Raw genomic sequence first — 15,125 nt, forward strand, 5'->3', positions numbered from 1 at the left:
CAAAAAAAAAAAGTCTCCGGTTTCTGGTATATGGAGCTTGCCCAAAAAGTGGTGCGGCGACGCGGCATTTTTTTTTTTTACCTGTTTTTTTTGGCTTCAAATGTCGGCTGATGACTGCAAATGGTGCCCGACTAAACTTAGTGCAAATATTATGGGAGACCAGAGAGGCCACATAAAGCTTATTCTCGATCATAACCCCATCTAAAAACACGTTAAAATTGTGCAGCAGCAGGATTCCAGTCAAACCAGTGAGTTTGGCGGTTTTGAGACATCATCTTTCATTGAAAAAAAACTTTTTCATTTTGCCGACGCGCATGGCTACGGCGACGCGCGCGCATAACAGAAACCGGAGACTTTTTTTTTTGGCCATAGGCATGACAATATCAAAGAGATTTGGCAGGAGATTGATGTTGTTTCTTTTCGCTTTCTGTGTTTGTACAGTAAGGATGAATTGCTATTGAAGAACAACATATGTAGACGGGGTTTTGCCAAGATAACAGTATTGTTTACCATTTTGGATGTGACCCTGGTAGATAAAATCACTACCAAACCTGGACAAAGTTGACAAATGTTGTTGTTCAGGTTTCGGCATTTTCAAATTCCTGAGGTTTCCAGCTTCAAAATGATATATGACTTTCATAGGTACCGCGACCCTATCAACCCTTAAGGAATTAAGTGACAGACACATGACGACCCAATTATGAGCTAAACACACAATTAATTTTTTTTTTTTATAAATTTCTGTACATTTTGGTTTCACTGAAATGACCAAAGAACACTTCTGCTTGATGGATTTAGAATTATATTTTGGGAAATTGCAAATTTATAGTTTCTGATTCAGAAAATCTCAAAAACCCCAACGGTCAGTCCCATATCTCAAAATCCCGTACATGTCCTTTTGCGTAAAAACAACTTCTGCAACTTTGTCTGCGTATCTGTGGAGCAAGTCTCACTCCGGAAAAGACTGAGACCAATTTCTGGTGAAGTTCTAGAATCGAGGTTTTGACAAACGCTGCTGATCGAGCCCCTTTAAAAAAAAACAAAAAAAACAAAACCGGAGTATGGACATTGAACAACAGTGAACAGTCATTCCAATATAGGATGTGCCTGTCATGCACTTGGCCAGTGGGACCCCAAAGAATGATGGCATAAGTTCAAAGGTCGTGGCCCTATAAATTGTACAATCCCCTCCCCCAGCCTCCCTCCCCCCCCCCCCCCCATCCCAAGGGTCGGTCCCTATCTGCTAGGCTACTCCGGTCAGACCCGTCTGGGAAAATGCAAAATGTCATCTATAGGAAATGATCGTGCAGCTCTGACCAGTTGCCCCACATGGAACTCATTTAACACACAACCCTACACTGAGGTCACTTGTTTTTTTCTTCCTTTTTATCGCCCGACCTTTCTATCCTTTGTGACACAGTGATAAATGGCCAACGCTCAAATTTTTGTTTTTTGACCGGCCGCGGCCCACGAAGCACTGGACACTCGGACTTTGAAATATGTCCCAGGTCACATTGCCAAACCCCTTTATATCATTCGCTGCGAATGCGGCCTGCAGGCTTTTGAAAAGAGCCTTAAGTCAATAACAGTGTGGACCCGCTTCAGTTTGTTATTTTAAGCAGAGGCCAGGGTTTTTTTTAATACATGAAGTTTGGCCACTTTTTTTTCTCCTTAGTTTCAGATGAAGTGGAATATTTGATATTCAATTCAATTCAGTGTGATTCGCTTCAAGGAGGCATTCATTCCCATTCCAACGAATTGTGATATCAACTGACAGATAAGTTTAATAAGAAAGATGAATTAAGACGCATGATTTTCTTTTCATTTTATCTTTTTTATTTTCATCTACAGCAACCTCCATTCAGGATTATTCATCTTAAATAATCGTGTTACTTTAGTCGGCACCATAATGTAAGTTTAATCGATTAAATTACTTGAAATCCCAGAAAGGACAAAGCATAACAATGTTTTGGTACTGCACAACGCAGCATAATTCATCTGGCATTTTCAGAAAAGGAAAAATGTTTTCATACCCTTTTCAAAGATTGTAGAGAGTTAGACGCAAGAAACAACTACATGTATTCATAACTCATAAAAATTCCCGGACTTGTAACTAAAGCTTTACTTGAAAAAAGGATATCTGAAAAAAATATTTTTGCCATTTTTTTTCATAAAACCTTTTAGATGTAGAAATTGGATAATCAATAGTCGGTATAAAGACAATGTTTTCTTTCCACAAAATGATGTTTGAAAAGATGTAATAAAATCTGAATGGTTGGCCAAATATGCATTGCTTTAATAACAATACTTTCTAAAAACAGAAATATGATCAAGATGACCGGATATATCATACATGTATAGCTTGTATCGGATCATGTGTTATTATCCATAATTTTTAGTCATCTCAAGTTTCACAGACGTTCATTCCGTTTTAGCAGTGAAATTTGGTCGTTCCCCTGCTGGGCAGATGTTTTTTCCACGCGTATCGTTTGCCGTCAATTCAAATGATGATGTTTTAAATTGTTGGGCCAAAATCCGCTGCGATGAAGGAAGTCCTGAATATGAATAATGTTAAAATCCGTACATTGCATGAAAAAAAAAAAAAATGAAATAGGAGGGAAAATGTGATTGCCAAAAGTTTACACATAAAATATTGTGGCTTTTTTGGGGTACTTGTCTACTCCTCCTGTCAGCCCCCCCCCCCCCCCCCCCCCCCCCCCACCCCCCCCCCCCCACCCCCCCCCCCACCCCCCCCACCCCCCCCCCCCCCCCCAAAAAAAATTCAAGCCATCAAACAAGTGAAAAAATGTTTCATTGTTTAAAGTGACTTGTGTACAGGATGAAAAATGACTACTTTTACATAATTGACATTTTCTCAGCAACCCAAAGTGGTATTTTCACGATTTTGTTCAGTATTTGAAAGAAAAAGCTCTCAGCTTTAATCTGATATCCAAAACATAAAAATCCACCGACCCCTTTTGTTTTCAAAAGCAAATGTTTTAAGGTTACATGTTTTGGGTCACCCTGTTCTGATGTAATGTCTTCTCTCAGATTTAATAGGCTGAAAAAAATCTCATGCCTTGTTCTTCAGGGGAAAGAAAAAACACCCAACAACAGTCGATGCAGGTATTTTTAATACTGCATGTGCTTGACTGCATTCCTTCAACAACTTACTTGACAGTCCTTGCAACCATTAGCTAACCTTGGCCCTGAACAGTCATTTACTTGAATGTTTTGCCATGGTCAGGTTGCTTGGCCGCTCATTATTGCCCGGGCCAATCCACAAACGAAAAATGCAAAAAGAAACAGAAGGGAGAAGGAAACAAATTGATGGCATGATGGAGCTTTTTTGATTGCTATTCCAGTGCTCAGGTCATGTTGGGCTGCGGACGGGAAGTGACCAACGACATGTCCAATTTGTTAGACTGTTGAGGCAGCAATGGTGTTCAGGTTGCACTGGAATGAATTCCAACAACCATTTTTTTTTTCAGCTATGAAAATAATCCAGAAAACTAGAGATATCTGTCTTGATTAAACTACCCACTCCGATAAAAATACACTTTCAAACTGAAGTCAGGGGTGTGCGGGAAAGATTGGTGGGGGCTTGAAGAAGCTGAAATATATACAATGTATACAGGGTGAATAAAAAAAAAACCGAAACCCAACTGTTGGGACATTGTTTTAGGGAACTTCTGCATGTAGCATTGTCAAAATGTAGGATATGAAAGCCCAATTCTTAAGCTTTCTTTTAGTACAAGAATCATTCAAATCACTTATGTACTTTTCAAGTTACAGTATTTTAAACACAACCACCGTTTTAAGGTTCTGTCCACGGATCACAAAAAAGATCAGTGTTCTTTTAACACAAGGAAAAGAAATCACATAGGGATGTGTGTGAACTGTTTTTGTTTTGCTGAAAGAACGCACACCTTTTTTTGTGATCCATGGACAGAACCTTAAAGCGGTGGTTGTGTTTAAAATTCCGTAACTTGAAAAGTACTTGAGTGATTTGAATGATTTTTGTACTAAAAGAAAGCTTATGAATGGGCTTTCATATCCTAGATTTTGAAAGTGCTACATGCAGAACTTCAGTAAAACAGTAGTCTCGACATTTGGGTTTCGTTTTTTTTAATTACGCACCCTGTACAATGTATTTGTTTGAGTTATAGCTGCACTTGTTTGATAGATATTATGCAACATGTCAACGATCAGTGGAAACAAATAAAATTTTGGCATATTCTTGGGCAAGCGTGCCAATTAAATGTCGGGCAAGTTAGAAATGACATATCAAGTTGACATTGTTTGTGTAATTAGAACGAAGAGGGTATGTGATATTTTGTGAAGGGGGGTGGACTGTGAACATTTTGTAAAATGTGGACGCTATTTTGATAAAGTCAAGGAGTTATATTTTTGAGTTACATGTTAAAAAGTCATGCACGTTCACTTATTTTTTCTCCTCAGTTCTATTTGATAGAACATTTTTAAAGTCTTCATAAAAAGTCCTTCCTCTACAGTTCCTCCTCATAAAAAAAAAGTGGTTTCCATTGTTCACAGATTCTTTAATTTTTATAGTGTTACATTTATAAAAAAAAATATGAAATAGTAATCTTTATGCTTTCTTCGTTCCGTCCTTTTGTGCAGTCCCCAGTTCACTTGATTTAAAAAAGGAAGAAAATAATTGAAAATCTGACAGGAAGAAAAGGAACCTTTTCTCCGGCCGGACAAAGGAACATTCGCATGTTCCTTCACGGGTCGCATCCCGTACATAAAGCCGTCCCTGTAATTGGTTGGCTTAATAACGAACCGCCACTGACCATTCACACTCACTGGCCTTTCGCCTTCGCTCCACTTCCACCGTTGATCAATCACAGAGAGACCGCTGAATTAGTATAGGAAGCGTCTGTTTCCATTGTATGTGCAACCCCGAATTATGAGAAGAAAAAAGGAAGGGAGTGAATATGGAATGAGAAAAAAAGAATGCCCATCTACGCAGAATGAGAGCGTCTTTCAGTTCTGTGCTCGTGACTTCTATCAACGGTGAACCACAGCCTTGACCTAAAACCGAATTGCCTTCAAATTTGTTTGGATTTTTTTTTTTTTTCTTTTCCTTTTTTCTTTTTCTTCGCACATTATGCATAGTGTGCTGGCTCACTGTTCATCAGGCTGAGTTCTTCAGGCAGCATGTCAGCATGTTAATAAAGCGATTGCGACACCTTTGGACCTTCTTTGTTAGAGGCACTATGCCTTAATGTACATTGGCTTGCGGCCAAGCTCTGATAATTCTGCTGGATCCGTTTTAATCAGGCTGAAATGTGGAGTGGTCAGTGGGTGTTTTCGAAAGAGAAGTTAAACGTTGCCTCTGTTGAATAGGTTGAGTATCTAGGCCTCGACGTGGTTCTAGCTGTTGACTGTCATGTTGCTTTGTTAAGCAGAAAAGTACACAGAATCGCAAATTCTAGAGTTTTCTTTTTCCCTGCAGCAATATTTTGTGAATCCCACCACCAATATTATTATATGGATTTTACTTAAAATTGTAAAATCTTGTTTTAGATAATTTCAGAAAATATCTGAAGTATTAGATCATTTCTTTAATAAGAAGCTACCTTTCCGACCCCCCCTCCCCTCCAAAAAAAAGCCACAAAGAAACAAAATGAAGAATGCAGTGATGGCAAATTTGGAATGCTTTCATTTGAAAAATTGCAATGATGTGGCTGCAACAGACTTCGTTTTTAATGTTTCCAGCGAATTTTCATATGAAAGACCCCTCCTGGAAATAAGCCAACTATAAAAGCCAAAAAAAAGTGATGAATTGTAAGCAAATGCATCCTTTCAAAACAGCAGTATTTTTTTTCATTTCATATCAAATTACTTTTGCACCATCAAATTTTCACAATGGAATAGCGTTTATCCATGTGTCTCCGACCGGTGCCATTCCAACAGAATTGCCAACCCATTTCCAAATGAAAGCTTCACTTTTGTTGTCATTTTTCATCGTGTTTTTCTTTCTCCTTTTTTTTTTCTACTCCATCCTTTTTTTTTTACTCCCTCCTTTTTTTCTACTCCATCCAAAAAAGCAATCTCATCAAGGACTTGGAATTGTGTGGTCAAACTGACCGCTGGGCATCAGCATGAAATTGGGCCCACTGGCCATTTTCGTCGAGAAGCGCTGAGCGCAAATACACATGATCGTAATTGGCCTAGCAAAGAAAGAGATCTGACAAATGTGCATGTCGTTCAAAATTCCCGAATGTACCTATAGTAGGTCGCCAGAAATTTCAGCATAAAGTTGGAAATTGCTGTTTTCGAAGGGGTGGTGAATTCTTTTGTTCTAAGGTGAACCTTGAAGGTAATATCTGCAACATTTGCTTTTTCTGTAATTTTCAGTAATGAACAGATTGGGGGGGGGGGGGTAGTATTTTATATCAGGTACTGTTACATTGGCCTGTATAAAGTTTTGCGCTCATAGATGCTGTCCCAAAAAAAAAATATTGATTGCCGGCGATCACAATTTTCAGAATATTGTACTTTGTGTTTGCCACCATTTTTGACTCATGTTTGGTACCATTTTTTTAGCTTTATAGACTGGCTACCCAAATGGTGTCGTTTGTTTATGCATCGGAACGTTACGTTTTCATACGTGAAGTGAGAAAGACACCAGACTTCTGTATAGTTACCGCGCTTGCTCTGCGAATTTGTGACGTGACTGTTTGCGATTTCAAGTACGTTTTTGTCACTTCTTTTGCCCTAATTCCTGCCCAAATCTGCACGGAGAAAACTCATACTCATCTATACTATCAAACATCTTTATAACCTATTTTTGTCCCGTTTTATTAGTTGACTGTTCATTCACTATAACACAACAGTGGGATGTCTAAATAAGGCCATTTTGTCAAAAATTACTTCAATTTACATGTAGTTGGCGGTCTATATTTCTGTTGCTTAACTCAGTACCCCCAAGTGTTATAGAAAGCCCCTCCATGTATTGTGCAGAACACAGATATTAATATCTTGATTCTTAAGAATTCCGACTTGTTGCTCATCTTGTGGTGACAGGTGTGATCTGGAACTTTTTCTTAAAACTTTAAAAGAGTTCAAAGTGGACATTTCACAATGACACAATTGAGATAATTGTTGTTTTACATCGAATTGCATGCACCTGATTGCACATCTACCGGTACATCAGAAATGCATTTCTTTGCTCTTTTCAGCAAAAATTCCTCTCAATTTCATGCATGTATTCAGTTTTATATAGATGCAGTGTCTTCCCAGGTGTACTAGTTCAATAATATTATAAAGGAGGACCTTTTTCTCAGAAGCAGAAATTTGACCTCTTTTAACCTTGGTTACACTTGCGTAAGTGCCGATCTTATGTAATTGGCACAGTTGAACTTGCCAAATGTGTGTACATTTGTTCTCAACATTTTAACAAACAATTGTTATTATGCATAATCGTTTTTTTTTTTTTTAAATTAAGTTAAACCCTGCTGTTTGTTTACCTTTTTTTCTAAATGCACAGGTCCACGTGTGCCATCAAAACTTTCTGCGAGTGTGCAGAGCTCTATCATGACTGCTGCAGATGACTGCCAAACAGGTGTTGGTGGGTGGCTCCAGGCCAGAGACGATCATGGCATTTGTGTCCCTGAGGAGGGCACTTTACCTCGATTGTTGCTATAAACCCTGAGAACAGAGGATCACGAGACTTGTCGTCGAGCAAGCGACTTTGCTGTGATCGTTGCATGAACTGCAGAAACAACTGCGCAACTGATTGGTTGAAGTGGGCCCTGAGAATTATGAATGTGTGTCCCTAAGCAAGCGACTTTGCTGTTAGCAAGGAAGTTTGGCTAATGCGCACGCATACATCCTGTAACTACAGATTCTGTTCTTACAGGTTTGGCGCAATTTTTTTGCTAGTGCTTTAGCACAGAATGGTGGTCGTAAGCGCAGAAGTCTATTGGTTACCAGAGTCATGAACTTGGGCCTACATGTAGATTCGAGTTAAAGGTAGAATATATCACTTGTCAATTGTGCATTTTTGTCGTTCGAAGTAACAAAAGTGCTCAAAATCTAGAGAAGGGTGCTTAACAACAAACCTGATGAAGTTTCAGCTCATAAATGCTATTTATTCAGAGAAAACAATATTCTAGGATCTCAATTTCAATTCGAAAACTGCCGAGCCATGTTTTGAATTGCGCTTGAAATCAGCGTCCGGGACACGTTCTCGTTCAGCCGATTGCAGCTACGCGATGTCACGCACAGAACTCGACAAGTTATAGCAACCGCGTAAGCTTGTGCACATCCATTCACGGCTTTGCCGAATTAAAAACAAACTACTAATGGACATTTCCAAAAATGCGTCTTTAGACCAATCTTTCGAAACGACCTTCTTTTGTTGTTGTCTTCAAAATGACACCATGCCAGAAAGAATAATTTCACAGGGAGTTTAGTGCCACTGCTATCTTTAAACCAAGTAAGCTTTTTAACAATAATTTTGTCAGTTAATATTTGGATAGCTACAAATGATATACTCTACCTTTAAAACTTTACTCAACCATACATGATTAGTGAGATAATTAGAACAGCAAATTTGAAGTGGTAAGTGAAGTTTTCTGGTATTCGTTCTATAGAACGTTAACTGCGTCATTAAGTTTGTGTCACAAATTTTTCCCAAATGTAAACCCAAATATTTTATCTAGATCACAAAAGGTCAACAGATTTTGTTCTGGCTTGAAAAAAATGCATTCTTAAAAAGGTTATACCTTTTTGTTTAATTCAAGAATATTCCAGTTTTCTGTGTTTTTTTATTTAAATGTTCTTATTTCCAGCTTATTTTTGTACCAACTCTTACATATCTAGGCACCAAAAAAATAAGAATTTCATGCCTTTGGGGGCTGGACTCTGAAATTTCAGGTGTTTTCAAGTATTGTCGATAAAAACAAATCCTTCAAAGAGGAATTTGATCCTCAGGAAAACATTTTTGAGAAAATGACGTCCAAAGAGAGTATATATTCCACTCGTCGTAAAAGGTCATATATTAGACAGAATGAGGTGTTGCAGCAACGTCATTGTCTGGGTACAAACAGGAAAAATATTGAAGCGGATTTTTCGGATTATTTAGTAGTTTAATTAAAAATGTAAAGTTTACAATTACAGAAGTTTGTAAAGTTGCATCAACTACCTTGAATTCAGTTCTGTTTGTTCCCCAAATACAGCAGTGTTCCGGCGCCTTATTTACTCGCGACGCGCGAAGGGTGACGCTTCCAAACCAAACTCAATAACTGCTTCCAAACCAAACTCAATACAAATCCTTGGGGTAAGCCTTGCATTTTTATCAAAATTGGGCAAAATTTGACTTTTTCTGGAAAATCACAAATGTAAGGGGTTAGCCTTGCATTTTGATCAAAATTGGGCAAAATTTGACTTTTTCTAGAAATCATAAAATGTAAGGGGTTAGCCTTGCATTTTGATCAAAATTGGGCAAAATTTGCCTTTTTCTGGAAAATCAGAAATGTAAGGGGTTAGCCTTGCATTTTGATCAAAATTGGGCAAAATTTGACTTTTTCTGGAAAATCATCAAATGTAAGGGGTTAGCCTTGCATTTTGATCAAAATTGGGCAAAATTTGACTTTTCTGGAAAATCAGAAATGTAAGGGGTTAGCCTTGCATTTTGATCAAAATTGGGCAAAATTTGACTTTTCTGGAAATCACAAAATGTAAGGGGTAAGCCTTGCATTTTTTATCAAAATTGGGCAAAATTTGACTTTTTCTGGAAAATCAGAAATGTAAGGGGTTAGCCTTGCATTTTGATCAAAATTGGGCAAAATTTGACTTTTTCTAGAAATCATAAAATGTAAGGGGTTAGCCTTGCATTTTGATCAAAATTGGGCAAAATTTGACTTTTTCTGGAAAATCACAAATGTAAGGGGTTAGCCTTGCATTTTGATCAAAATTAGGCATAATTTGACTTTTCTGGAAAATCAGAAATGGAAGGGGTTAGCCTTGCATTTTGATCAAAATTGGGCAAAATTTGACTTTTTATAGAAATCATAAAATGTAAGGGGTTAGCCTTGCATTTTGATCAAAATTGGGCAAAATTTGACTTTTTCTGGAAAATCAGAAATGTAAGGGGTTAGCCTTGCATTTTGATCAAAATTGGGCAAAATTTGACTTTTTCTGGAAAATCACAAGTGTAAGGGGTTAGCCTTGCATTTTGATCAAAATTGGGCAAAATTTGACTTTTTCTGGAAAATCAGAAATGTAAGGGGTTAGCCTTGCATTTTGATCAAAATTGGGCAAAATTTGATTTTTTTTCTGGAAATCACAAATGTAAGGGGTTAGCCTTGCATTTTGATCAAAATTAAGCATAATTTGACTTTTCTGGAAAATCAGAAATGGAAGGGGTTAGCCTTGCATTTTGATCAAAATTGGGCAAAATTTGACTTTTTCTAGAAATCATAAAATGTAAGGGGTTAGCCTTGCATTTTGATCAAAATTGGGCAAAATTTGACTTTTTCTGGAAAATCACGAAATGTAAGGGGTAAGCCTTGAACTTTGATCAAAATTGGGCAAAATTTGACTTTTTCTGGAAAATCAGAAATGTAAGGGGTTAGCCTTGCATTTTGATCAAAATTGGGCAAAATTTGAATTTTTCTAGAAATCATCAAATGTAAGGGGTTAGCCTTGCATTTTGATCAAAATTGGGCAAAATTTGACTTTTTCTGGAAAATCAGAAATGTAAGGGGTAAGCCTTGCATTTTGATCAAAATTGGGCAAAATTTGAATTTTTCTAGAAATCATCAAATGTAAGGGGTTAGCCTTGCATTTTGATCAAAATTGGGCAAAATTTGACTTTTTCTGGAAAATCAGAAATGTAAGGGGTTAGCCTTGCATTTTGATCAAAATTGGGCAAAATTTGTCTTTTTCTAGAAATCATCAAATGTAAGGGGTTAGCCTTGCATTTTGATCAAAATTGGGCAAATTTTGACTTTTTCTGGAAAATCACAAATGTAAGGGGTTAGCCTTGCATTTTGATCAAAATTGGGCAAAGTTTGACTTTTTCTGGAAAATCAGAAATGTAAGGGGTTAGCCTTGCATTTTGATCAAAATTGGGCAAAATTTTTACTTTTTCTGGAAAATCACAAAATGTAAGGGGTTAGCCTTGAACTTTGATCAAAATTGGGCAAAATTTGACTTTTTCTGGAAAATCAGAAATGTAAGGGGTTAGCCTTGCATTTTGATCAAAATTGGGCAAAATTTGACTTTTTCTGGAAAATCAGAAGTGTAAGGGGTTAGCCTTGCATTTTGATCAAAATTGGGCAAAATTTGACTTTTTCTAGAAATCATAAAATGTAAGGGGTTAGCCTTGCATTTTGATCAAAATTGGGCAAATTTTTACTTTTCTGGAAAATCAGAAATGTAAGGGGTTAGCCTTGCATTTTGATCAAAATTGGGCAAAATTTGACTTTTTCTGGAAATCACAAAATGTAAGGGGTAAGCCTTGCATTTTTTATCAAAATTGGGCAAAATTTGACTTTTTCTGGAAAATCAGAAATGTAAGGGGTTAGCCTTGCATTTTGATCAAAATTGGGCAAAATTTACTTTTTCTGGAAAATCACAAATGTAAGGGGTTAGCCTTGCATTTTGATCAAAATTGGGCAAAATTTGACTTTTTCTAGAAATCATAAAATGTAAGGGGTTAGCCTTGCATTTTGATCAAAATTTGGCAAAATTAGACTTTTTCTGGAAAATCACAAATTGTAAGGGGTTAGCCTTGCATTTTTATCAAAATTGGGCAAAATTTGACTTTTTCTAGAAAATCATAAAATGTAAGGGGTTAGCCTTGCATTTTGATCAAAATTGGGCAAATTTTTACTTTTTCTAGAAATCATCAAATGTAAGGGGTTAGCCTTGCATTTTGATCAAAATTGGGCAAAATTTGACTTTTTCTAGAAATCATAAAATGTAAGGGGTTAGCCTTGCATTTTGATCAAAATTTGGCAAAATTAGACTTTTTCTGGAAAATCACAAAATGTAAGGGGTTAGCCTTGCATTTTTATCAAAATTGGGCAAAATTTGACTTTTTCTAGAAAATCATAAAATGTAAGGGGTTAGCCTTGCATTTTGATCAAAATTGGGCAAATTTTTACTTTTTCTAGAAATCATCAAATGTAAGGGGTTAGCCTTGCATTTTGATGAAAATTGGGCAAAATTAGACTTTTTCTGGAAAATCAGAAATGTAAGGGGTTAGCCTTGCATTTTTATCAAAATTGGGCAAAATTTGACTTTTTCTAGAAATCATAAAATGTAAGGGGTTAGCCTTGCATTTTGATCAAAATTGGGCAAATTTTTACTTTTTCTAGAAATCATCAAATGTAAGGGGTTAGCCTTGCATTTTGATCAAAATTGGGCAAAGTTTGACTTTTTCTGGAAAATCAGAAATGTAAGGGGTTAGCCTTGCATTTTGATCAAAATTGGGCAAAATTTTTACTTTTTCTGGAAAATCACAAAATGTAAGGGGTTAGCCTTGAACTTTGATCAAAATTGGGCAAAATTTGACTTTTTCTGGAAAATCACAAATGTAAGGGGTTAGCCTTGCATTTTGATCAAAATTGGGCAAAATTTGACTTTTTCTGGAAAATCACAAGTGTAAGGGGTTAGCCTTGCATTTTGATCAAAATTGGGCAAAATTTGACTTTTTCTAGAAATCATAAAATGTAAGGGGTTAGCCTTGCATTTTGATCAAAATTGGGCAAATTTTTACTTTTTCTAGAAATCATCAAATGTAAGGGGTTAGCCTTGCATTTTGATCAAAATTGGGCAAAATTAGACTTTTTCTGGAAAATCAGAAATGTAAGGGGTTAGCCTTGCATTTTGATGAAAATTGGGCAAAATTTGACTTTTTCTGGACAATCACAAAATGTAAGGGGTTAGCCTTGCATTTTGATCAAAATTGGGCAAAATTTGACTTTTTCTGGAAAATCACAAATGTAAGGGGTTAGCCTTGCATTTTGATCAAAATTGGGCAAAATTAGACTTTTTCTGGAAAATCAGAAATGTAAGGGGTTAGCCTTGAATTTTGATCAAAATTGGGCAAAATTTGACTTTTTCTGGAAAATCAGAAATGTAAGGGGTTAGCCTTGCATTTTGATCAAAATTGGGCAAAATTTGACTTTTTCTGGAAAATCACAAAATGTTAGGGGTTAGCCTTGCATTTTGATCAAAATTGGGCAAAATTTGACTTTTTCTAGAAATCATAAAATGTAAGGGGTTAGCCTTGCATTTTGATCAAAATTGGGCAAAATTTGACTTTTTTTGGAAAATCACAAAATGTAAGGGGTTAGCCTTGCATTTTGATCAAAATTGGGCAAAATTTGACTTTTTCTGGAAAATCACAAAATGTAAGGGGTTAACCTTGCATTTTTAACAAAATTGCAGAGGTCATTGCATGCAGCACCTCACTCCTCACTTTTTGTCGGCATGACTGTGAGCTGAACGGGAACTTCCGGTGAAATCGGATAACCGTTATTCGGTTTGAACAAAAGCGGGATAACCGGATTTTCAAATCTCCGATTTCTCTCACCTCTACAAGTATTCCACTTTAAACACCAAAAATTTCAAATTAATAACCAAGAAAAGAAATCAGCACGACAAAGAGTTTCCAATTCCTGAGACATGATCAGCAAATATGAGCCAATATTTTTTTAATCATATGTAACAATCAATCAGAGGTACACTTGTAACTTCATCTTAAAATATTTTTCACAACCCTTTAATGAAATAGTACCTTCTAAATTGATATATATATTTTCAACACATTTTTTCCCCCAACCGTAAAAAAAAAAACAACAAACAAAAATTTGAAAATTACTATCTTACATATATGGAAATACTTGGCAATGGAAAAGAAAAAGAAACTAGAGCCAGCGGATAAACGCAGTCAACACCGCACATACCCGAAATGCATATGAGTATTTTTTTTTTACGTGAGGTTTTAAACAGCAGTTGTGGTTATAACATGTGTAATCTACCGCTGAAGAGGTGTGTTTCAAATCGGAGCCTGTGTTATTGCATGTCTACACTGCTGTGTTCTGAGGTAATTACTACAAACTGTGTGATGACAGTGGCCCCCTTAAAAAAACCCTGAACAAAAAAAATGGAGGTCTGTCTTCTTGAGGTAACAGTACATTGCGGTCATTAAATCATAATAACAACAATAATTATAATACCGCAGTCTTATATAGCGCATGTATCTACCAACAATTAGGTACTCGAGGCGCTTAATTTTACGAATCTAATCTCAATTGGTCGTGCTTATACAAAGGCATCCGAACAGAACCTGCGAAAGGGGGCAAACCTTCCCCGTCAGATTTCAGTCAAAGTTTTTTTATACAACAACAATAACAACGAAGATAATTAATAATACAACATGGGACAAAACGCGTATCAAAATCTATTCAGGCTGCATGGCTGCCTTAAACATGTCTACGTGTACATGTAAAGTTAATTTTACAGGTTGCAAAGTCGTTAATGATATTTTACAGATCCGGCCGTTAAGCAACATAACAGAATACTTGCAGGAAAAAAAGGGGGTTTTTGTGTAAACTCTTTAAAATGTGCAACATCATTCAATGTGCAACATCATTCGTCATGTCCTCCGGAAAAGTTTCATGACGGGGAACGAGATTTCATGAGCTTAAATTGAGTGACGATCACATACATGTAAAAGAAATTGGGCAAGTGTATCACCTTGGCTCGAGTCCAGCAGGGGGAAAAATATGAGTCCCCGCCAACTGAGCCATCAATCTTAGATACCTAGTTCCTGTTATCATCTTAAGATAATGCTACTCCTCATGCCGTCACCTCACATCGAGACCTTTCTTTGAATGAGTTTGTTCTGGTTGTCATTATGTACAATGTTAAGCTTTATACTGGCCATATTGATTGAAAACAAAAAAAACTGAAGTACCCGCTTATACATAAGAAATAAAAAAAAGCCAATCGAATGAGAAATATTGACTCTGTTTAAGATCTTTTTGGCAGTTGACTGTGCAAATTGAAAAAAAAAGGGAGGCCTACGTCTTTCTTGAAGAGGACAGCGCTTTTTCGTGTTAAACCCAAGATGCTTGCAA

The 15,125-nt window shown here is 36.7% G+C and overlaps 1 long non-coding RNA gene across 1 annotated transcript; it reads left to right on the plus strand.

Annotated features, from left to right (window-relative positions):
* Positions 1-471: 471 nt before the first annotated feature.
* LOC119719897 lies at positions 472-7,296 on the plus strand. Its single transcript, XR_005270015.1, has 3 exons — positions 472-499; positions 1,852-1,911; positions 7,243-7,296. It is a non-coding gene; the product is annotated as an uncharacterized LOC119719897 (long non-coding RNA).
* The last annotated feature ends 7,829 nt before the right edge of the window (positions 7,297-15,125 follow it).

Source organism: Patiria miniata, unplaced genomic scaffold (assembly GCF_015706575.1).
Source record: "Patiria miniata isolate m_02_andy unplaced genomic scaffold, ASM1570657v1 HiC_scaffold_9, whole genome shotgun sequence".
Lineage (NCBI taxonomy): Eukaryota > Metazoa > Echinodermata > Asteroidea > Valvatida > Asterinidae > Patiria > Patiria miniata.